Source organism: Podarcis muralis, chromosome 13 (genome assembly GCF_964188315.1).
Source record: "Podarcis muralis chromosome 13, rPodMur119.hap1.1, whole genome shotgun sequence".
Lineage (NCBI taxonomy): Eukaryota > Metazoa > Chordata > Lepidosauria > Squamata > Lacertidae > Podarcis > Podarcis muralis.
The window spans coordinates 13,423,411-13,448,614 of record NC_135667.1 but is presented as its reverse complement, the minus strand read 5'-3'; the positions used below and the strand labels follow the sequence as shown (position 1 = coordinate 13,448,614).

At 45.0% G+C, this 25,204-nt stretch overlaps 2 pseudogenes; both read right to left on the bottom strand.

Annotated features, from left to right (window-relative positions):
* Positions 1-5,285: 5,285 nt before the first annotated feature.
* On the bottom strand, positions 5,286-12,856 carry LOC144325296 (vomeronasal type-2 receptor 26-like; annotated as a pseudogene).
* Positions 12,857-13,726: 870 nt separating this feature from the next.
* Positions 13,727-25,204, bottom strand: LOC144325295 (vomeronasal type-2 receptor 26-like; annotated as a pseudogene).

Below are 25,204 nucleotides of genomic sequence, written 5' to 3'. Positions count from 1 at the left end.
TTGCATGGACAAACAATTAGTTTGCCAGAGGGAATGCTAGAGTGACTTTAACAAAACCACTTTGACTATGTTCAAAATGCTGGGAAAGAGACACATTCAAACACCTTCTTGTAAAACTGATATAGGCTAGGACAAGCATGACCATAACTTCTGTTGAATCCGTAAAAGTGTCTGTAGAATTGAAATCACTCTTTTGGTGTCCTGAAAGCATATGGATTCGCTCTACAATTTATATCTTTGGCTTTACGTATTAAACAGGAATATTAGAAGACAAATAGCATAATGTCTGAAATGCAAGAGAAGTTCAAATGGCTTCTTAAACATGTGTATTTATGTTCCACATATAAATCTTACTTGTGGTATCTTGTAGGTACACAGGATGGGTGCCATTTGGGGTCCAATATAAGAGTTTGGTCCTCCAATGACTGCAACTGGCGTATTCTCAGCATCACACTTGTAGTTAGGGATGAATTTGGCCCTTCTTGAGAGAAGTTCTATTGAAGCTTGAAAGGTCCACTTTTCACTAAAATGGCTATTATACATGTGAAATCCGAGAGTAGCATTGGGCAAGACACAGGGATTTCCATTGATCTCCTTTACAGCAAATGCCAAGGCCAGGATTTGCTGGTAGAGCTGAGTCATTATCCTGTATTGAGAGTTGAAGGGTGCACCACAGTATATTGTCATAAGATTAGATATAGGGAACATAATAATAATAATAATAATAATAATAATAATAATAATAATAATAATAATAATGTTAATCTATATAGTACTCTGCCCATCTGGCTAGGTTGCCACAGCCACTCTGGTTGGCTCCCAACACAGGAAAACATCATAAAACATCAAACATTAATAGTAACAATCTGATCCAATATAAAAGTCACAATAACTTTAAAATAAACAATTTATATCAAACAAAGCAATATTCAACAATCCATCGGAATCTTATAGGAAACAGTAAAATTAAACTTCAGTCAATAATAAATACAGTTTGCACAACAATCACAATAAATACCAATCTATAATCAATAAAAATAACAGCCAGTCAAAATGCATAAAATACTGAAAACATACAAAATCATGTAAAAGGATCAATTGAGAAACAAAGACACAAAACATATGAAACTATTTTTTTTAAAAAATATACTATATCCCTGAACTCATCTCTTCCCAGCTGCTGCTGCTGTTCTCAAAATCATATTCTATGATAGGGTTTGTTGGGCAAGACACCTGACACCTTGACTCTGACTGTCCCAGAGGCTTCCTAGAGGCCAGACCCAACCTGGGGCAGTCTAGGGCTGCTTCCACCTAACTCAGTCAAAGTCCAGGTCCACCCAAATTTGCCTGATTCATTTCAAGATTCAAACATTGTCTGAATCTGCTGCACAGCCCTAGCAACTCCTTCATGGTTTCTCTTTGTGTGTATTTGTGTGTTAGAGATGAAGCAATCTGTCATTTCTTTTTTCCTAATTTAATTTTCTGCATGATCACATCATGTTGCATTTATCCTAAAAAATCATCATGAAAATTCAGCAGTGATAGACATATCTTTAGAAAAGCTATCTTGTCAGGCAGAATACTAGGGTGAAACTTCAAGGATAATCCTGCAGACTAGAGGGGGATGAGCAAGGAACATCCATATGACTTCATGTACTGGATGTATGCAGTGCCCTTTGAATTAAAATCACACTTTATGTTAAGATGTCTTGGAAAAAATACCTATTTTGTTCTGATTTCTTATATCTTTGTTTACAGGCTTAATCAATATAGGAATTTTTCAGAACCCCAAGTGAATCGTAAGATTTCTTTTTTAAAGGTGCCATTCAAAATGTGACTTCATATTGCAGTCAAACCACTTTAAATCTGCCAGCAACATCAAAAATAGAAGAGAAATAAAAATTGCTTGTTAAACTCCCGTGCTGCATGAATTCACTACTTACGCATGGTGTCTCATAGCAAAACAGGATGGCCATGTGCAGACAAATATTAGAATTACATGCGTAAACACAAGATCAATGGGGGTAGATTAAATGAATTGGTAGAACCACTGAAACTCCAATAATTTGCCAGCCCACTGAGTATATCCAGTAGAAGTCCAACTCCAATGACAAGGTTGGCTGTGAATAGCATCATTTTAGAACATGGCTTTTAAAAATTCAACTACTTACATATGGTCATCTGAAAGTTCCTGAGCTGGGTATTTTTCAAAGGTCATGGTGTCTGAAAAGATATAGATCTGAGAAATAATACCAGCAACGATGAGGTCACCTGCCTGGTAATATTTGTGAAGAATACGGACTGGCTCTCTGACAGAACACAGAGGAAGAGGAAGAAACTTGCACAAACCCTGTAGCGGCAGTAATACCACCTGCAATAAAAATACTACCATCTTGCAAGGGATTCTTTATTTCTGGCAAAAAATTAACTATTCTGCCATTGCTATTCAAAGGATCCTGAGTAGCAAAGCCTGACTTGAACGGTCACTCCCTCAGATGATGCAAAGCCAGAATAGTACAATATATAAAAAGGGGTCACCACACTGATGAGTCTCTGTGTGTCTATATAACCAGCTCTGAATAGTTATTAATGAGACCTTCCTTTGCATATGGCCAGGATAAGTCCTGAGGGTATGGGAAGGATGCTATTATGAATAATGGGATAATTACAGGTGAGGTAATCACTTGACTTGTGTTCTAGATTCTTTGCAATATTACTAAAGAAAACATGTTTATTGCTTTTCAGTAAAAGTCTTCTCAGAGTCATTCTGAACGGGAGACCAAGAGAGTGAAGACTTCTGGGAGCAAAGATGGTTGGCTAGTCATCTACTGTTGACACTCCATTGTTAGATAGAACTATGTGGTGGTTAAGGATGGTGATAAATTATGACATGTGATCAGTCTGCTAATTGGAAATTTCGCTTGGTATGTGAGGTGACAGCTAGCTCAAGAAGAGGTCATTTTTAACAGGTTGAAAACAAAACAAAAAGCATTTTTTTATTATTTCCAACTAAGAAAGATTATTAATAGGGAAAGGTGTTCTGATTGTTAACTTTTCATTTTGTATTATTTTTAACGCTTCATCCCTTTTGTGAAAGTGCTGGCTTCAAAGTGAAACTGAAATCTGTGGGAAACTGTGGGAAGGAATGTGCTCCTCTGATAAGGAGAGAGACACAAGTGTTCAAGGCAGAGACTGCTAGGGTGGCAAATATACTGTTGAACATCCCCACTGAGTGTTGGCATCATGTAGCAATTATTGAATGAGCAAGTGAAGGAGCTCAGAGCTGAGATGCATAAAATGGTGAATAAATATGCATTAAATCTTCCATCTTCACCTTGAGATTTTCACAGAGTTAACTCTTATATTTCCCACTTTATTTCCCACAGAGGAAACATGAAGTGGTAAAGTTACTTTCAATTTCTTGACTACACTTTCACTGATAAAAAGAAGAAAATGAAATTTCTTAGCATACAGAACTCCTTTGTTTAAAACACTCCCTCTCCTTTTTTGCAATATTTTTTATTATTTTTCAGTTACAAAAATCGAATGTAAGCTTTATTATATCAAGACCAAATTACAATACCAATTCAAATACCAATCAATCAGATAGCCAGTTACCCAATTTAGGTGGCCCCCCCATGTGCTAAATTTCAAGGTTTAATAATTCCCTTTAATTCTGCTTCCAAACTGTTATTCAGTCCACTTACAATCCAATCTTAATAATAATCCCTTATCCAAAACTACAATCTTTTTAACTTCAATTCGTGTTGACACATTTAATAATTTATGAATCTGCAAGTGAAGCTCTCCTTTATTCTTCCTGTGTTTGGTATTTATTTTAACCAAATTATTCCCCTTTGTCCTTGCCAAATCATATGTCTATCTTGGTTATTCCTGATCCCCATCATGCCTTGTGGCATTGTTGTCTCGATGTCGTTCTAAAGAAATCTCTTCTTTTTTCAACACCTCTGGATGTAGTAGCAAAGCTCTGTCACTGCTCTTCACCATTTCTTTTCAGTCTAGGAAAAGGAGTAGCCTCCCCGCCAAAGCCCTGGCACATCTCCAGGTTCTCCCTTCTCCGTCCAGCAAAAAAAATCCCATAGCTATTATTACTCACAGAAGAGTGATCTGGCAACCTGGCAAAGCCTTGGCAAGTCCTTAAGCTCCAATTTTTCTCCGCTCAGCCAGAGATAAAGTGAAAGTTAACTCCACCCAGTTGTTATGAATTCCAAGCCCTTTAAAAATTATTCCATTTTATTTTATTTAGTTCTCTTTGGAATTGTAATCCATATCTGTATTCCCGTTTCCCCTCATCTTCACTTGCTACAAAAAAAGTTTTTGGTATTCTTGGTGGGTTTGCTGAGTCCTTTATGTAACAAAATAATCTCTAATGAACAGAAGAACCTCTGCTCCTTAATGGTGTCATAGGAGGGATACCAACAAGAAAGGGATACCTTTTGCACTCAGTGCCTCCCTGCCTCCCGCATTCCATGCTGGAGTGGGAGCCAGGTACCGAGATGATCTGCGAGTGCAGCCCATTTTCCCAATCCTGGGAGAGAGTTTGCAAGGTTAATTACTCTCAATCATCCTTGTTTCATCTTTGCCAATGATCTCCCATTATGGTGGGAGCTGGCTCCATCAAGGCAGCCGGAACCAGAAGCCTGTTTAAAACATTTTTAATTAGCGCATACATTTTATTCTGACTTCAGCCCATTCATGATCGACTTCTCTTCCCTTCTATTAAAAGCCAGAAAGCAGCTCAATCACAGAATGTAAATTTCCACCAGCAAAGATAAAAACTCATCTCAGTCATAAATTATAGCCACCTCAGTGATAATTACAAAAGGGAGGCTTTGGCAAACCCCATGCCCTTGGGGTTTTTATGTGTTTTGGGGGTGAGAATTTGATTCTTCCAGTCATGTCACTTAACTTTGTCAGGATTCCTGGGACCTGACAGCTTCTTGGTCTCCCAATAATAATAATAATAATTTATTATTTAAACCCCACCCTTCTGGCTGAGTTTCCCCAGCCACTCTGGGCTGCTTCCAATCAAGTGTTAAAAACATTACAGCATTAAGGCAGCTTTTTCAGAGCATCAGAGGTTAATCCCCAGCTCACACTTTTCTCCGGCGTGAATGCAATATTCTATATTTATGAATGGCTATCAACAATCAACACGTCTAGAAAAAACCATATAAGGCAGCTCCTGAACATGTGTTTGCAAATTTTCTACTGCTCACAAAGAAAAAAATCACAAGATACAGCAAAGGACAGTTATTATTTCTTTAATTTTTCTTCCTTATTAGCTGTTCCCTATTGTTCAGCTCAGGCCTCAGAATGATTATATAACATTTGGGGGAAAAGATGCAGCCCAACAGCCCACCACCAGAGGCTAAGATGGAGAAGATCTCCACAGCTACCATATATTTTCCCTTGGTGCTCAGGTAGGAGGGAATAAAGGACAGCCAAACACTGCAGAAGACCAACATGCTGAAAGTGATAAACTTGGCTTCGTTGAAACTGTCCGGTAATTTCCTGGTGAGGAAAGCCACAACAAGACTCACAGTTGCCAGGCAGCTCATATAGATAAAAGTAAAACATTGCCACACTCCCCTCGTTACATTCGAGTATGATTTCTTCCATCACGGAGTGCATGTCCACATCTGGGTATGGGGGAGAGGTTGCCAGCCACACAGTACATATGCCTACTTGGACTATGGAGCAGGAAAGGAGAATGGAGTGGCCTAGTCCTTTCCCCACCCATTTCCTCATCCTGGATTCTGGTTTTGTAGCCATGAAGGCCAAAACCACCGTGAAGGTTTTTGCCTGGACACAAGAAACAGCAGTTGAGAAGATGATACCAAAAGCTGTTTGTCGGAGGAGGCATGTCACCTTCTCAGGTCGGCCAATGAAGAGCAATGCACAAAGGAAGCAGAGCAGGAGAGAGATGAGGAGAGTGTAGGTGAGGTTTCGGTTGTTTGCAATGACAATGGGTGTGTCATGGTGTTTTATAAATGTACCTAGTACCAGAGCTGTGATCAAGGAAAGGGAAAGAGAGAAACAGGCTAAACTGATGCCCAAAGGTTCTTCATAAGACAAGAAGCTGATATCCTTGGGTAGACATGTATCCCGGTTCTTGCTTGGATAGTCTTTGTCTGGGCATTTATGACAGTCATTCATATCTGGAAAAAATTAAGGAAATGACCTTTAGTTCATATCACGTCAGCTTCCTGAAATGTTGACTATCTGTCTGAGAAGAAAAGAGCTCTGTTCACCTTCAAACATAAGTTTAATACTGTCTGATGCTCTGTAACGTGGTATTGTTGCATTTAATAGGTTCAGAGATATTGGTCTGTAAATTGCAGAGCCAGGGCCATTCCTCCTCATGATTTTGGAACATATCATTACACTAGCCTGGGTGTAGCCTGTGTAAGTCAAAAGGAATGAAAAGCCCCTTCTAGATATGATTTGAACCACATACCACCTTGCTACTCTCAATGCAGAGTCATTCCCATTAGATTAACATATTAAGGCTATCTGAAGGGCAATGGTCACAAAGTAGCAGGATCTCACACACAGTAGATCATCTCCTCTTTTGAAAATTAAGTCATCCATCCTTACAGCAGCTTTCAATGCTAAGTACTGAATCTGGATCTATTTAACTATTTATTTCTCTTACCATCTTGGTTTGCAATCTTCCCCTCAGCACATGGGATGCAATCGTAGCAGCAAGGTGGCTGCCCCTCCTTCACTTTCTTGCTGGATCCTGGAAGACATCTCTCAGTACAGACAGAAAGAGGTTGACTCTATTCCATAAATGAAACAGCAGAAGGTTCACCAAGAAACTAATGAATTTGGAATCCTTTATGTTCTTGGTCCTTTCTCTATGTTACTAAGCTGACACAGCATTTCATACATTACATACATAATATGTAATGACTATACAAAGAGCCATTTCGTCTTTTCTTATTATTAATATTAATGTTTGAAATTATATGATGTTCCCTCTATATTGCTGTAGTGTGTGCAGTGCCCCATCTGTTAAGTAAATATTTTTCTGTCCATTAAAATACACTTTGAAGTTACTCTAATTTCCCTGTTTATTTTGTTATGATTGTTGCTTTTAAGTATTTTGTCCACTTGGTAGACAGCTCTAGAACTGATTTTGGTGCCAGTGGGTACATTTATTCTTGGACCCATCTGATTCCAAATCCACGTTATAGCTTCATGGTCTCTGAGCATGTATACCCTCTTGTGCTGGGGAAATGTACACAGAGGCTCCATTTGACTGGAAGAAAACATGCCCTACTATATCCACGCCCTTTCAAAGAAAAACTGGTAATTGACCTAATGACCCACATTCAGATGATGAATTGTGTGATGCAAAAACCACATTTGCATGGATGCTCTTGTAGTCAGGTCTGTGAATGGTTGAGATTAGGGTGAGATGATCTATTTTTTGTTACAGTGGTACCTCAGGTTAAGAACTTAATTCGTTCTGGAGGTCCGTTCTTAACCCAAAACTGTTCTTAACCTGAAGCACCACTTTAGCTAATGGGGCCTCCCACTGCTGTCACGCTGCTGCTGCACGATTTCTGTTCTCATTCTGAAGCAAAGTTCTTAACCTAAGGTACTATTTCTGGGTTAGCAAAGTCTGTAACCTGAAGCGTCTGTAACCCAAGGTACCACTGTATTTCAGTTTGAATTAGGATCCCCTAAGGCATATTTACACTGTTAGCCTTGCTTAACTGTATTTTGTAGTAAAAGTGTTCTTCTGTTTTGTAACCTCCATAATAAAATATTTGCCTTTAATCCATGTGTGTCTTCTAGCTGTAAGATTTTGGCTCTTAATCTGGTACCTCATTGGTTTGGTCATAAACCACTCCTCAACTTGTGGCTCAAAAAACAGTGAGTAGACCTGCAGGTTGATAATGATTGCTTATTCAATACTGAATCTCTTTTGAATTAGCAAACAATGCAACCCTACCTGGTTAAACCAGCTGTGCCATGTGATAGCATCTTCATCAAGGAGTAATGATTGGTCTGGAGAAGCTTGTGGATCTATCCTCCCAACTCTCACTTGGTGCAAACTTTGGTTGGCGAATATGATCCAATTCACAATATCCAAGCTTGATGCTGCCTCTCCATTCTGGTTGATGAAGACCACATCTCCTGCTGTATTGTTAAATGAGATGCTTCTCAGAAAGTGATGGAGCTAGATTGAAAGCAGAAAAGAAAGGGGTTTAGAAAAGACTGCAGTCTAATGCAGGGAGGAGCATTTTTTCTCTCTGGGAAAAACCTACAACAAATGGTGGGGGTGATTTAGTCAATTGTCAGTGGATTCAGGCCCAAGCATGGAGAGAGTCAACCAATTTTCTTTCACACACATGCATCTCTCTCAATCTTCCTTAGAATCATTCTTTTTCTGATTGTCCAAAAATTAAAAATGTTTAAGCAGCAATCTTTCTTTCTTTCTTTCTTTCTTTCTTTCTTTCTTTCTTTCTTTCTTTCTTTCTTTCTTTCTTTCTCTGTCTCTCTCTCTCTCTCTCTCTCTCTCTCTCTCTCTCTCTGTCCTTCCCTCCCTGAGCATCTCAGAAGACACGTCAGTGGTTTGTGGCCACCAGCTCTAAGGAAGGATTTGGTTGATATTGGATAGAGGGAGTGCTGAACATCTCTCTCAACCATTACCACTGCTTCCAATCTATGAATGGCATGGGATCTCATTGGGTTGCAAAGCTTCCATCATAACAAATGCTTTCTCCTCAAGCATGGGGCAATAACTGCTCAAAGAAGGACACAACCATCATTTCCCTTCCCTATAGATTCTACAGCCATTTGCAAGCAGAAAAATATATGAGGAAATCATCTAGGATACCATCATATCAGTGCCACCTCCTACTCTGTCTGCAGAATTATAATGTCCATTCTGGGTTCTTCTTCCACATACACTAGTGCAAATGCTTGAACTCTGAGAGGAAAGAGCAAGCTGATAGGATTTTGGGAACCCCAAAAGTGACAGGAAGTAGCAGGGCTTTGCCAGTTGTGGAAGTTCAGCCTTTACCTGCCAAAATGGTTGATTCGGATTCTTCCCTCTCCCTCCATATGCAATTCCTCTGTGTCTGAGTCTGGATGTGGACATGGCATGTAAAGCATGGGCCATGGCATAGACAGCACTGTGGATGCTGTAACTGTGGCCTGTCATGCTCATTTCAAAAAGAGACCCAGGAAGGTTCTCCAGCTTCTCCTCTCCAGTGCAAATATTCCCCTCTGCCTTGTCTGCAGTGTTTTCTGGGAATACACATTCAAAGGCCTGTTGCCAGAATTCCCTGATAAAACCGTCCCCATCTGTGCTGGAAGGGTTTCTGTGCACAACATACTGATGAAATCCTGGTGAGTTTCTGAAGTGAATTTCAAAGGATATAGCACCACTGAATATTCCTGCATCCCAGTACCTTTGAAAGACGAATGTAGCAAACTCAACCTGGGCTGTTGTTATCCATACTTTACTTTTTACATACTTGGTCTTGTCATCATGTTTTGATATGTGTGAAAGCACCATAAAAGTTGCCATGGAGTAAGATTCTCCAGAGGCAACCACTACGTTAGCATTGCTGATAAAAATTTTCTGGCTTATTGTTGCACCCTGTTGTAGCATGTCAGCAACTTCAGAAAGAAAACTAAAATTGGGGATTCTTTCTATGAATTCAAAGCAGACACCACTCTTGGTAAACATTGGCGAAATGGTTTGCACAAATCTTTCTCCATTTTCATTGTCCATTGCAATGACTCCAATCCACGTCCACCTGAAATGCAGAAGCAAAGAGAGAATTCCCTCATACTGAAGGGCTTCCGAGGCTGCCATCTGGTAGAAGGGAAGCCCTGGGCTTTTATCATTCATCACTGGAGCAGAGCCATAAATGAGCTAAAAATTAAATGGAGGAAGAGAAGAGACAAAGTAATATTTCCAGAGTTCTTTCAAACTACAGTGGTACCTCGGGTTACAGATGCTTTAGGTTACAGACGCTTCAGGTTACAGACTCTGTGAACCCAGAAATAGTACCTCAGGTTAAGAACTTTGCTTCAGGATAAGAACAGAAATTGTTCGGCAGCAGCGGGAGGCCCGATTAGCTAAAGTGGTATCTCAGGTTAAGAACAGTTTCAGGTTAAGAATGGACCTCTGGAACGAATTAAGTTCTTAACCTGAGGTACCACTGTATTCATATACATTATCATGTGGTGAATCCTGTCAGTCAGGGTTAAACTGAATGGAGGGATACACGATGTCCTAAACAAAGGATTGCCTAAGACTGCGTTAGACATTATTTACTGCAGCCACTTCAGAACTGCCACTTGGGTCAGATACACATTTCTTCTCTGGAGCTTCTTTTGTCTTCACAAAGCACATGCCCAACACACAGCAGAACTGCCATTTCTGCCTTTTCTCCTTCAAGACTTCTCAGACTTCATCTATGAACATTTATTTCACTTTGGAACCAGCTGCTCAATACTATTGCTCTTCTCATGCAGAACTGAACTGTATCTGTAATTTGCCATAACTCCAGAGTGTGTTTAATTTGAAAGCCCCCCCCCCCAAAAAAAATATTCACATATTGGGTGTGGTGTTGTGAAGACAAATAATTATTGTACTTGGAAATACTTGTGAATTTTAATCCTATTACCAATTCCCCCGCTTCCCCTGCAACTCAATTGAGATACCCTTCTCATCAAGCAGGAAATGCTGCAAATCCAAAAATGGCTGGTGAGGGTGGTGTGCATAGTTCTGCCCCCAATTTCATCCTCGCCCTGAACTGGTGACACACTCTGAACTGGTGCTATGAATTCAGCCGCATTTTCAATGCAAGCTTAGAGAGGTATGGTACATGGGTGTCTTACCTGTGGAATCTTATAGATATCCAAAACTGTTGCCACATAAAAGGAGATTTCAGAATCAAGTCCCCCAATGACCCCAGCCAGATTATTTTCAACATCACATATATAGTTTGGGACAAATTTCTCCACCCTGGATAAAAGCAGCAGTGTGGCGAGATATGTGCTCCTTGCATTGTTATAGCTGTCATACAAGTGAAAACCCAAGGTGATATTGGGTAAGATTTGAGGGTCTTCATTGATCTCCTTGACTGCAAATGCCAAGGCCACAATGTGCTGGTAAAGCTTAGGCACCACCCTAGAATGAGATTTGCAAACAGTATCAGAAGGAACAGATATGATTAACAATAGTACTCCCTGTCCATTCCACTGCTGAACAGTTCTTATAATCAGCATGTTCTTCCTCATGTTTACACAGAATCTCCTTTCTTGCAACTTGAATCCATTGGTTCAGGTCCTACCCTCTGGAGCAAGAGAAAACAAGTTTGCTCCATCTTCCTGGTAACAGCCCTTGAGATATTTGAAAATGGCTATCCTATATCCCCTCAGTCTCCTATTTTCATAACTAAACATACCAAACCCCCTCAACTTTTCCTCATAAGGTTTGGCTTCCAGACCCTTGATCATATGTGTCAACCCCTTCTGCACATGTTGTAGCTTGTCAGTATCCTTCTGAAATTGTGCTGAACACAACTGAACACAATATACCAGGTGTGTTCTGTGCAGCGCAGAAGAGAGCTCTTCTGTCTGTTTTTTTTATTGGGGTGCTATACTTCTGTTGATGCAGACTTTTCACACATAGCACTGGCAAACCAGGTGTTCCCCATCTTATATTTGTACAGCTGGTTTTTCCTGCCTAAGTGCAGAACCTGACATTTGTCCCTACTGAAATTCATTTTGTTAGTTTTGCCTCAGTTAAGGCCTGTTAAGACCAATGGTATCTATACCAGGGGTTGCTAATTTGGTGCCCATAGGAACATTGGAACCCCTGGGGTTTTTCCATGAAACATCTGAAGTCTTTTCCTGACATTTACAAAATGTCTGAGCTTTCTCCTGCAACGACCCCTTCCTTATTCATGATGCAGAGATGGTGGTTGTAATTCACACGATTCTATACTTCATATTACAGTGGAACCTCAGGTTACATAAGCTTCAGGTTACATACGCTTCAGGTCACAGACTCCGCTAACCCAGAAATAGTACCTCGGGTTAAGAATTTTGCTTCAAGATGAGAACAGAAACCATGCTCTGGCGGTGCGGCGGCAGCAAGATGCCCCATTAGCTAAAGTGGTGCTTCAGTTTAAGAACAGTTTCAGGTTAAGAACGGAACTCCAGAACGAATTAAGTACTTAACCCAAGGTACCACTGTATATGCTGTCATTGTGAAACAAACTTTACCAAAGATCAGGAAATGAAACAATAAGAGCAATCAGTTTCTGTAAAAAAATTTTTTAATTCATTCTCACTAACACTCCTGCTCAGATAGTCTATCAAAATCGGTTGTTCAAAAGGGCGAATATATACATTTCAATACATTTATATTCATTTCCCTATTGAGAAATGGGAACTTATAGAGTATTCTCTTAATTCAGAAGACATTCCAACGTATTTTTACATCAGCATATGTCCCACTGAAATCAAAAGTGTTTATCCCTAGGTAAATGGGTAGAAGTTTGCATTCATTATGCTGAGGTCACAACTCTAGGTTTGACCGTTCCTCTGCTGTAATGAATGAGTGGCTTAGTTCTTACACAAGATCTTCAGGCAGCGCTGGTGGGGGTTCCTCAGCGAATGTTGCTGCAGAGGAGATGAAGCCACCATGGAGAACAATACCACCAATGAGGAACTCTCCTGGCTGATGGTACATTTGAAGTGGACGGTGTGGACTTTGAAGCCTGCATTTTCCTATGTGAGCCTGACATGCATTGTAAGAAATCAGTTTCAGCAGCAAGACCACTAAAACCACCATCCATGCAAGGGCAACTGTTTCTTCTACACAGAAACCATGATTTCTCTGGCAATAGTATAATCAGCTTCTGCAAGATAAAAAATGTCTCATTTGAGTTTCCTGATAGGATGCAATCTGGGAGTATCCCAGACTCTATTTAAGTAATTCTGGTTATGTTGCACTATCCTTTGTGTTATGTTGCCAGTTGCCAGTGAAAATACAGAGGGATTTTTTTTGAGGAGCAGCAGATTTAATTATAGCTCTGTTAATAACCAAGGAGAAATGTAGGTATTCAGTGCTAGGGATTCCCTGTGGAACTGCTGAAGGAAATGTGTTTGTCACATATTCAGGACTGTGATTTTTAATTTCCTTTCATTAGATAATAAGGGACCAGTGATGTATTGTTGAAGTTAGGAGTTAGAAGTCCATAATAGAAGACCTTGGAACCAATGGAGATCCCAAAATGTAGTATGGTGTAGTCAGGATGAGCAGACCTGGATTCACACCAGCCATGTGGCATGACTGCAACCCTACACATAGTAGTTACTTGGAACTACGCTTCCATGGTTTTTAAATCACTTATAAAATATGATGCATTTTACAACAATATCTTTAGTAGTCTGAAATGCAACCCTTAGCTTTTAATTCATAATTTAAAATATTTGTACAGAAGTGTTCCTTTTTAAACTTTAGTATGAGGGGGAAAGAACATCAAATTCAGAGAAGAATGAACTTGGAAGGATGGCTCTGCTATGGTTCATGCCCACAGAGTTGTCTGTGTTCCTTGTTGGTATCAGAGTACTTTTTCAGGGGAAAGTCCAGGGAGAAGAGCTACAGGGGCTGCTCTATTGGATTTGGGGAACAGTTTTGTCAAATAGACTTGTTCAAGCTTTAATTCTTTCTTATGATAAGCTGTCCCCTGCTGTTTAACTCTGGCCTCAGCAAAATGATATAGCATTTGGGGGAAAAGATGCAGCCTAGTAACCCAAAACTAGAGGCCAAAATAGAAAAGATCTCCACAGCCGCCATGTACTTCCCCTTGGTACTCAGGTAGGTAGGAACAAAGGACAGCCACACACTGCAAAACACCAACATGCTGAAGGTGATGAACTTGGCTTCATTAAAACTGTCTGGTAACTTCCTAGCTAGGAAAGCCACAGTGAAACTGACAAGGGCCAGCATTCCCATGAAGCCTAGGACACAGTAGAACATGGTGACTGATCCTTCATTACATTGCAGTACAATTTCTTTAGTCATTGAGTGCTTGTCTAAATCAGGGAGTGGGGGAGCAACTATCAGCCAGGCACTACAAATCATCATTTGAATGAGGAAGCTGAAAAGAACAATGGAGATGGCCAGATGTTTCCCCACCCATCTCCTCATTCTGGAGCCTGGCTTGGTAGCCATGAAAGCTAGAACTACTATAGTTGTTTTTGCTAAGATGCAAGACACTGCTACTGAGAAGATCACTGCAAAAGCAGTTTGTCGAAGGGTGCAGATTATTTTTGTGGGCTGGCCAATGAATAGCAAAGGACAAAGGAAGGAGAGAATGAGGGCTATGAGGAGAACATAGGTGAGGGTCCGATTGTTGGCTTTGACTATGGGAGTCTCTTTGTGCTTGATGAGGATCCTAAGCACCAAAGTTGTAGTGAAAGTCAATAAAAGAGCAAACGTGACTAAACTGATTCCCAGAGGTTCACCATAATACAGGAAGCTTCTATCTTTTGGAAGACTGGCCAATGTTTGTTTACTGATCTTCTGGACATTGAAAACAGTCATCCATGTCTGAAGAAAGAAAGGAAGGAAGGAAGGAAGGAAGGAAGGAAGGAAGGAAGGAAGGAAGGAAGGAAGGAAGGAAGGAAGGAAGGAAGATATTAATTACACGCTCTTAAAGAGAGTCAGAGGTGGTCGGAAGGCTTCCACAGTCTTTTTGCTTTATATCCCTCTTTTTTATTTGACTCGCCAAAGTCTCTGTTGGCTCACAAAGACAAGGCCACACCGCTCCCCCCCCCCCCCCACATTTTATCATTTCTGACTCAATGTCATTTCTGTGGAATAATGCAAATACTTGTGCACTTTGTTAACTACTTCAGTATTTTGATGGAATTCAATAGAATAACCGCTGACCCGAATGGGTGGTTCCACACTTTCTGATTCTGCAGCTGTTACTCAGCTCATTTTAAGGGTGAATCTGTGTGCATTTTTTAACCTTTCTTACCTTCCTGGTTGGAAATCTTTCCTTCTGGACATGGAATGCAATCATAGCAACAAAATGGCTTCCCTTCCTTCTTGGTCCGACTATAACCTGAACCGCAATGATCATTACATATAGAAATGGGCCGGGTCTGTCCATAAATATTAAAATATAATGTTTTAGGAAATATTGCGAACACTAGAAAGTATTACAAATGCAGTGGACTTTTAGAACTTGAGTCCTTGGCTCATATTATGGTATGGTATGGTTTATTTACCATATTTTTCGCCCTATAGGACGCACCGTCCCATAAGGCGCACCTAGTTTTTTTTGGGGGGAAATAAAGGGTGGGGAAATTATTTTTCCCCCAGGTGCGGGGCTGGGGCGGGGGAAGCCCGAGCTTCCCCCAACCCCAGCCCCCAGAACAGGCAACTCTCCGCAAGCCGTGGGAGCCTGGCGCCGGGCTCCCGCGCCTTGCGGAGAGCTGCACGAAGCCTGGGCACGCTGAGCTCAGGGCTCCCAGCCTTCGGCATGCAGGCAACTCCCTGCAAGCCGCGGGAGCCCAGCGCCAACAAAGGCCAACAAAACAGTGAGCAACATATATATAGTCCATATATATGTTATTAAATCAAAACATAAAAAGTCATTAAAATCAATAAAATATTTAAAAACAAAACAAAGGAATGTGCGTCGAACAATAGAAATGGTTTGACTCGAAAATTGTTAACAGTGGCCAGGTTAAAGCGGTGCATTTTCACCAATCCATAGTAACTATAAATGAGGTTGTTTGACATCCCACTGTGGGGAAGGGGACATATTTTGAGAACTGCCACACATAATTCCCTTTCCTAGACTACCATCCCCCAGGTTTCTGAGGGTGGCAGAAGTACCAAGAGGGAATATTAATAATTAAAAGCTTATGTATGGAAAGAGGCAAGATATGTTGAACCTAAATAATCTTATAAATAACACAAAACTGTAACTGTGTGACTCAAACACTTAAAATGATTATTTTAATCAAAAATAATTTAATTTAATTACAAAATTTAATTACAAAAGTCAAAGCATCCTGGAAGAAGTGTGTCTTCACCTGTTACATTGATATGTATGAAGTCCACACTCAAATTATGAGAGGGTTCCTGTCAGGGGTTCAGGAGCAGAGGGACAGGAAAGGGAGGAAGTAGAGACCGAGGGAGAGGAATCTGAGGGAGAAGTCAGCGAGGGTAGCCATCCGAGGTCTCTAAGTCTCTCCAGTGAATCAGAGGATTCACAGAAAGGGGCCCCAGTGGTCAGAGCCAGGGGGTTGCCAGAGGGAACACCCCAGGAAGGAGGGGCCAGAGGGGACTCAGAGAGCAGCAGATGGAAATCGGGACCAGCTTCCCCACCGGAGAGCAGTAAGGGGGAGGAGTCCCAAACATCGGCAGCAGGCAGCCTTCCGTCAGCGGAAGGACATGAGTCAGGGTTAGCCACGCCTGCATCAGAGAGCGAGGTAACGGTCAAAAGGAAGGTCAGGGGCAGCGCGCGCGCGCCAAGTTCAAATGTACAAGAGGGGGGCGCAATGGGCAGTCCGGAGAGAGAGCCGGGTCCCAAAGCCCGCCGGAGAGAAGGGGAGGAGTCCGAAGGGTCCGCTTCCGAGGCATCCAGGAAGGAAGGCACCCAGGGGGGTAGTAGGACCCAGAGGAGGAAGGAGAAACGTAGAAGGTGGAGTAAGGCTAGAGTCTTAAGCTGGTGTACAGGGGGCGGAGACTCAGACGAGGCTTCGCTGGTCTAGGGTCTAGACGTAGAGACGCACGCTAGTGCTTGAAAATGGAAACTAAATGTCAATAAAGACTTCTGTACAGTTCTAATGGCTAGCGTTGGTCTTCTGTGAGCTGAGACCGGGAGGCAGTCTCTGACAGTAAGCCTCGTCTCAAGTATCATCGGTTTTCTTCGCCTCAAGCATCGCTAAGGAAGCGAGGCAGGGAGGGTAGAAGACTGGTGCCTTGCGAGCTCACAAGAGTCAGGCAAGATGACTACAGAACAGAAAATAGCTTCCCTGCAAGAAGCGGTGACACTACTCAACGCTGAAATAATCGCTTCCAGGAAGAGAGAGGAAGAAGCGGCAGCTGCCTGCAGAGATCTTCAAGCCAGGTTGGAAGGGCTTGTAAAGCAGGGGATCCCAGTACCCAGATCCGAGGGGATCGGTTTGGGGAAGAGAGGAGGCAGCATTGTATCTCATTTTGATGGGAATTTGCAGCAGTACCCCAATTTCCGAGCAGATGTGCTGTTTGCGCTGCAGCTGCTGGAAAGAGACTTTAGAGATGAGCGGGAGAAAGTGGGGTTTATTTTGTCTCATTTGCATGGGGACGCGAAAGCATGGCTGCGCAACTTGTGGAGGGATAAGGATCCAGCGCTCCAAAGCGCAGATGCGTTCATTAAGGCGATGGACTCCTGTTTCTTATCCAAAATAGACCTTGACATTGCCCGGAGGGACATATTTGGGCTAAGACAAGGGAAAGCCAGCGTAAGGCAGTATCATTCCCGGTTTTTTGCATTGGTCAACGCGCTGAATTGGGATAAGGATTCTCCGCCGGTTAGAGACCTTTTTTGGGAGGGTCTGAATGCACAGATCAAGGATGAGATGGCAAGGGGAGAGAGACCCACAACCACTCAACAAGTGGTTGAAAGAGCGTTGTCTATTGGGGTGAGGCAGGAAGAACGCCCGTGGAGCAAAGAAGAAGGGCGTTGGGGACGCTCACCAGCGAGAGTGCCCTCCCTCTTGCCCAGAGATGCAGCGCGTGCGCAGTCCACGCCTCCACAGGGAGGGGGCGAGGAGCAGATGGAGATTGGCGGTGCTAGGGCTCACTCAGCTACCAGAGCCTTAACGCCGGGAGCAGTAAAATCGAAGCTGCCTAGAAGGAACAGGAAGTGTTACATATGTGAGAGTGCAGAGCACATGGCGAAAGAGTGTCCCCAGAGGATTCTCAAGCACACTGCAGCTTCAGTGACAGTATTGGAAACAACTCAGCAGAGAGCACCACAGCAGGGAAACGACCAAGTCTGGCTGGAAGAGGAGGCACTGGGGCCCAGCCAGACGAGTCAGTGAGGAAGTCCCCAGAGATTTTGCAGCCCACAGACCCCCTCCCGCCCAAGCCAGTGGTGCAGCTAACCGCATCGCTTCAGCTGCCCAATGGACTCACCTTAGAAGTGCCTATTACAATTGACTCTGGCAGTAACGCAGACTTTATAGGATTGGAGTTCATTCAACAACACAACGTAGCATTACTGCCAGCCACACTGCCCCTGAAGGTTGTCACGGTGGATGGCAGGGAACTGCTAGGGGGGCAGGTGGTGCAGCAGACGCCGCCTATGGTGATGCAAATTGGGAATCACCGGGAAGTCATCAGTTTCAATGTCACCCAACTGTCCGACACGCCTATAGTATTAGGCATGAGTTGGCTGCACAGACACAGCCCAGCATTGGCGTGGTACCAGCGCCAACTGACTTTTGGCTCCTCCTACTGTGCAGAACACTGCATTATACCCAGCCCGGAAGGGGAAGAGGAGGATCCGCAGTTACAGTTGGGCACGCTGCAAGCAGTACCCCACAAGTATGCGGAGTTTTTGGAGGTATTCTGCGAGAAGGAGGCGGACAAGCTACCCCCTCACAGACCCTATGATTGCAAGATTGACCTCCTGCCGGGGGCGACGCTGCCAACTGGGAAACTGTACTCCATGTCTGAGGATGAACTGCAAGAACTCAGGGAGTTCATAGATCACAATTTGAAGCGTGGGTTCATCCGGGAGTCGAAAGCGGTGGGAGGCAGTCCCGTATTCTTTGTGAAGAAGCGGGACACGCCCCAACGGAGGCTGGTGGTGGACTTCAGAATCTTAAATTCGAAAACCAAGCCCTCAGCTTTCCCCATGCCCAAGATAGACGACCTGCTCGCGACGGTGCGGAAAGGACGCGTTTTCACCAAGCTGGATCTACGTGGCGCGTACAACCTGATTCGCATGCGCGACGGCGACGAGTGGAAGACGGCCATGTTCACGCCACTGGGCACCTACGAATACAGAGTTATGCCCTTCGGATTACAAAATGGCTCTCACACTTTCCAAGCCTTTATGCATCACGTGCTGGCGGGGCTCCTTTACAAGAAGTGCGTATGCTTCCTGGACGACATCCTGATTTTTTCAGAATCGCGAGAGGCGCACGAGAGGGATGTCAGGGAAGTTCTGCAGAGACTGAAGGAGCACAGGCTGTACGCCAAACTGGAGAAGTGCCAGTTCGACGTGACGGAGGTGGATTTCCTGGGCTACAAGTTGTCGGACAAGGGGCTCGCCATGGACAGCGCCAAGGTTCGCGCAGTTTTGGACTGGAAAAGCCCATGCAATCGGAAGGAAGTCCAGCGGTTTGTCGGCTTTGCCAACTTTTACCGCAAGTTCATCAAGGGATTTGCCATGCAGACAGCGGCCATCACCGACACGCTCAGCTCCAAGAAGAAGAAATTCATCTGGACAGAGCAAGCGGAGCAGTCCTTTCAGAAACTCAAGCGTCTCTTCGCGTCCGAAGAGCAGCTGCTGCATGTGAATCCCAGCAGACCCATGAGGGTGGAGACAGACGCCTCAGACAGAGCCGTGGGAGCTGTCCTGTTGCAACAAGACCAGCAGGGGGACTGGAGGCCGTGCGCCTTCTACTCGAGGAAGCTCAGCAAGTCGGAGCAGAATTACACTATCTGGGACAGGGAGTTGCTAGCCATACATGCAGCATTCAAGGCATGGAGGCACTTCCTCATCGGAGCCAGACATACAGTGCAGGTCCACACGGACCACAAGAATCTGGAGTACTGGCGCACGGCTAGGTTCCTCAACCAGAGACACATTAGATGGGCAGAGTTCTTCGCGGACTTCGACTTCAAGATAGAGTACATCCCAGGCGACAACAACGTGATGGCGGATGCATTGTCCAGAAAGCCGCAATACCTGGAGGAGGCGGCACCATCGGCGGCCAAGCACATTTTCGCACCGGAAGCGTGGGCATGCGCGTCGGCAACCGTGGACCTGGACGCCGTACGTCGCGTGCTGCGGGAAGACCCCTTCGCACGGGCCAAGATGGAGGAGGTGCACAGGGGCACAGCGAGGGCCGACGAGTTCCAGATTCGCGATGGGTTGCTCCTCCACAAGGGAGCACTCTACGTGCCGGGAGACGACCTCCGCGCAAGGGTCCTGCAGCAGCTACACGACGCTCCCACCGCAGGGCACTTTGGCAAAGAAAAGACTGTCGAACTCGTAGCCAGAGACTTTTGGTGGCCCAAGATGCGGGGAGAAGTAGCGGATTATGTCTCGAGATGTGACACCTGCCAAAGGGCCAAGTCAGTTCACAGACCGCCGGCGGGACTGCTGGAACCGCTGCAGACACCGTCTGAACCGTGGGAGAGGGTGGCCCTGGACTTCGTCACGGATCTGCCCAGCTCGAGGGGAAAGACAGCAGTGCTAGTGGTGGTGGACATGTTTACTAAGATGGCACACTTCATTCCGTGTGCGAAGGTAGCCACGGCAGAGCAGACCGCCAAACTGTTCATAGACCACGTGTTCAAAGTCCACGGTCTGCCACGGTCTATTCTCTCCGACCGGGGGCGACAGTTCATCTCGAACTTCTGGCAGAAGCTGATGGGCATTCTGAACGTCAAAGTCAATTTGGCGTCGGCGAGACACCCACAGACCAACGGACAAGCGGAGAGGGTCAACGCCGTCATGCAGCAGTACCTAAGATGCTACGCCAACCAGCAGCCCACGACATGGGTGGACTACCTGCCGCTCGCCGAGTTCGCTTACAACAATACGAAGCACGTGTCGACGGGGGTGACGCCGTTCTTCGCCAACAACGGGAGGCATCCCAGAACCTTCCCGGGTTTAGAGAGAGTGGGGGAGGGGGAGCCACAGGCAGCGGAAGCCTTAGCGTCGGAGTTGCAGGAGGTCCACGAACAGCTCAGGAGGCAGTTAGAACTAGCAAAGCACGCATACAAGGTGCAGGCCGACAGACACAGAAGAGTTGGGGAAGACATACAGGTGGGTGACTGGGTCTGGTTAGCAGCGCAAGCAGTGCCGACCAGATCATTAGCTAAGAAGAAGCTAGGACATAAGCAGCTAGGACCTTACCAAGTCCAGGCGCAGGTCAATCCAGTGGCCTTCCGGTTGGCTCTTCCGGAGGGTTCCAGAATGCATCCGGTGTTCCATAGATCGGTGCTCACGCCCTACAAAGCACCTCATAGGTTTCAGGAGCCAGACACAGCACCAGACCAGAGCAGTGAAGGGCCCAGAGTGAGGGGGTCGCCTAGGAGGGGACACATCAATGAGGTCACAGAGATTTTGGACTCCAGATGGGGGGAAGAGGGAGTAGAATATTTCCTAGCCAGAGAGGGTACCCCGGCCAGTGCCAACAGCTGGGTACCGGACTATGCCTTGGAGGAGCCTCTGCTCAAAGAGGAGTTTCATGCCCTCTTCCCGCACAGGCCCATGCCAGCAGAGTATTTCGACGACTGGCTTTTCACACCCACTCTTTCAGCCAGCACATTCCTGGGGTTCGACTCGGACGAGGATCAGGCACCAGTCCCCAGCTCCCAGGTGGGTTCGCCACCGGGGTCTGCCTCAGACCACTCGTATTGGTGGGACGATCAACCAGAGGAGCAGTGGCGCAGGAAGTGGCTGAGGGGTCCTTGGATGGGACCACCCGAAGAGGGGGAGAGGGGCGAGACGGACATGGACGTGTTGGGGGACAACGTGGGGTTCGAGCACGAAGACAGAGAGATGGAAGCAGAGGAGAGCGACGTTGACGAGTACATGGGGGACGAACTGTATCCTGCAAGCACCCCCGCTACGACGGAGCACCCAGTACCCGCACCGGAAGGAGGGGAGGGGGGAAGGGGGGGCTTCGAGGGGGGGGTGGATGTCAGGGGTTCAGGAGCAGAGGGACAGGAAAGGGAGGAAGTAGAGACCGAGGGAGAGGAATCTGAGGGAGAAGTCAGCGAGGGTAGCCATCCGAGGTCTCTAAGTCTCTCCAGTGAATCAGAGGATTCACAGAAAGGGGCCCCAGTGGTCAGAGCCAGGGGGTTGCCAGAGGGAACACCCCAGGAAGGAGGGGCCAGAGGGGACTCAGAGAGCAGCAGCTGGAAATCGGGACCAGCTTCCCCACCGGAGAGCAGTAAGGGGGAGGAGTCCCAAACATCGGCAGCAGGCAGCCTTCCGTCAGCGGAAGGACATGAGTCAGGGTTAGCCACGCCTGCATCAGAGAGCGAGGTAACGGTCAAAAGGAAGGTCAGGGGCAGCGCGCGCGCGCCAAGTTCAAATGTACAAGAGGGGGGCGCAATGGGCAGTCCGGAGAGAGAGCCGGGTCCCAAAGCCCGCCGGAGAGAAGGGGAGGAGTCCGAAGGGTCCGCTTCCGAGGCATCCAGGAAGGAAGGCACCCAGGGGGGTAGTAGGACCCAGAGGAGGAAGGAGAAACGTAGAAGGTGGAGTAAGGCTAGAGTCTTAAGCTGGTGTACAGGGGGCGGAGACTCAGACGAGGCTTCGCTGGTCTAGGGTCTAGACGTAGAGACGCACGCTAGTGCTTGAAAATGGAAACTAAATGTCAATAAAGACTTCTGTACAGTTCTAATGGCTAGCGTTGGTCTTCTGTGAGCTGAGACCGGGAGGCAGTCTCTGACAGTTCCATTTTGGGGATACATACATATATACATTTTGCATATAGTTAGAACACATGGAATTCAGTGGTGAGTGGAATTGCCAAAGTCTTCCCTGCCACCCCCAGAATGAACATTAATTGGCACATTATTATTCAACTACAATGTGAATGATCAGATTGAAAGCCATAGTTTGAATTGGGTCAATAAATTTACAGAATGCTGAGAAACAACTATGGGACAAGTGATGGAAAGAACCCTGAAAGATTCAGAGAACCCACCTGGTTAAATGGGTTGGGCCATACAATGGCATCCTCATGAATGGTGAACGGTTTTTCCTGGATACCCAGGGAGTCTATCTTCCCAACTTTGACTCTAAGAAAGGACTGATTTGGAAACATGAGCCACTTTCTAATGTCAAAGCCAGCAATTAATTCACCATTTGCGTCAAAACGCAACTTTTCTCCTGCACTGTTGATAAATGAAATACTTCTGAGAATCTGATGGAGCTAAATAATGAAAATAAGATGGAAGATACATATAAAAGCTCAAACTATGTTATCATAAACAGGGTGAAAGTATAACCAAGGCACGGGATTATGATTCCATGAAAGCTTTTTGCAAGCTAATGTTAGAAAAAGCAAAAGGTCACTTAAAACTTAAAACATCAAGGAATATTGTCTACATCTGTAGCACTATCACCATCCAGCCCTGGGAGTCTTTCCCAGAACATGACTTTGAGGGCAGCAGCAGCAGCAGCAGCAGGAAAGAGAGGAGTTCAGGAACACTTTTATGCATTGTGATTTGCTGTTTTTAATTGATTATAGATTAGCAATTCTGATGCTGTTGCTGCTTGTGATATTGGCAAAGCTAATGAGAATACAGTGGTACCTCGGGTTACATACGCTTCAGGTTACAGACTCCGCTAACCCAGAAACAGTGCCTCGGGTTAAGAACTTTGCTTCAGGATGAGAACAGAAACCGTGCTCCGGCGGCGCGGCGGCAGCAGGAGGCCCCATTAGCTAAAGTGGTGCTTCAGGTTAAGAACAATTTCAGGTTAAGAACTGACCTCCAGAACGAATTAAGTACTCAACCCGAGGTACCACTGTAGAAGGAGATACTTAACCAGTAAGGCACCTTGGGAAGAGCTTTGGCTCAGTGGTATGGTACCCACTTGAGGACGAAGGTGGGGCGGGGGCAGCAGGCTGCCCCAGGTGCCATCTGGGGGGTGCCATCTGTGCCGCCCCCAGGAACGTGCACCGCTCGCCACACACTCCTGGGATGTGCGCTGTGCGCCACGCCCCACAAAACACATTGCACACACACTGCGACATGCACTACGCCTCCGCGGCCCGCAACAGCCACGCCTCTGCCTGTTCACCACTGCTGGTGCCAGAGCATGTTGCTCTGAGACTGATGGTACATACTTTGAAGGCAAAAGATTCAGAGCAGCACCAAGTTATGAAACTCCTTCCCCCAAAAGTGCACAGGTCCACAGGTGAAGGGATGGTAAGAAATTCTTTAACAAACTACGTTGAGATTTGCAGCAGAGGGGGGAGGAAACAAAGGCTAGATTTTTTGTAAAGTTTTTCTCCGAGAATAAGTTTATGTTAAACTCATGGAAGCTTGAGAAACTCACCCATTTGTTCCCCACCAAAATATATGGAAGTATCTTCAGGACATTACCTGCCACGGTTGTGGATTTGGAAGCTCCCATCTTACTTCCTTTGTCATTCCCCTGAGCTTGAATTGGGATGACTGTCTGATGTGCAAAGCATGTGCCACCGCATAGAGTGCATTGTAGATGGTGTAGCTATGAGCTGTCATTCTCATTTCAAAAACAGACACAGGAAGTGCCTCCATCTCCTCTCCCCCAGTGCAGATTTGCCCACCTATATTATCTGTCACAGAACTGGGGAATGAACAGTTAAATGACTCTTCCCAGAAGTCCTTGATAAAACCATCTTCTTTTTCTGTGCTTGGGTTCTTGATCTGAAGGAACTTCTGGAAAGCTAACAGATCCACTGAGTGAATTCCAAGGGACAGAGAACCATGAAGAAAACTTATCCCAATTTCTTTGGAATGGAAATGATGTGATATCTGGGCTGTCATGAACCAGACCTTACCCTTGGTCCTCATTGGTATATGCTCAAATTTTACAATCTGGGGCACCATTTTCAATACCATCATCGTCTGAATTTCTCCATGTACAACCACAATATTTGTAGTGCTTCCCATAATAACACTGACACAGTGAAAGCCCTCATGCACCATGTCAGTGGTACCACTGGAAGATGTTAGCCTTGGGAATGTTTCTATGAAGTCAAAGCAGATGCCACTCTGGGAAAACATTGGAAGTACATTGTCTATAAAACCTTCTGTATTTTCCCCATCTTGAGAAACCACTCCAATCCATGTCCACTGGAAATGCAGCAGTAACTGGATAATTCCTCTATATTGATGGTCCCCGTTTGGGAACATCTTTTGGAAGAAAACTCCTTGAGACTTTTTATTCAT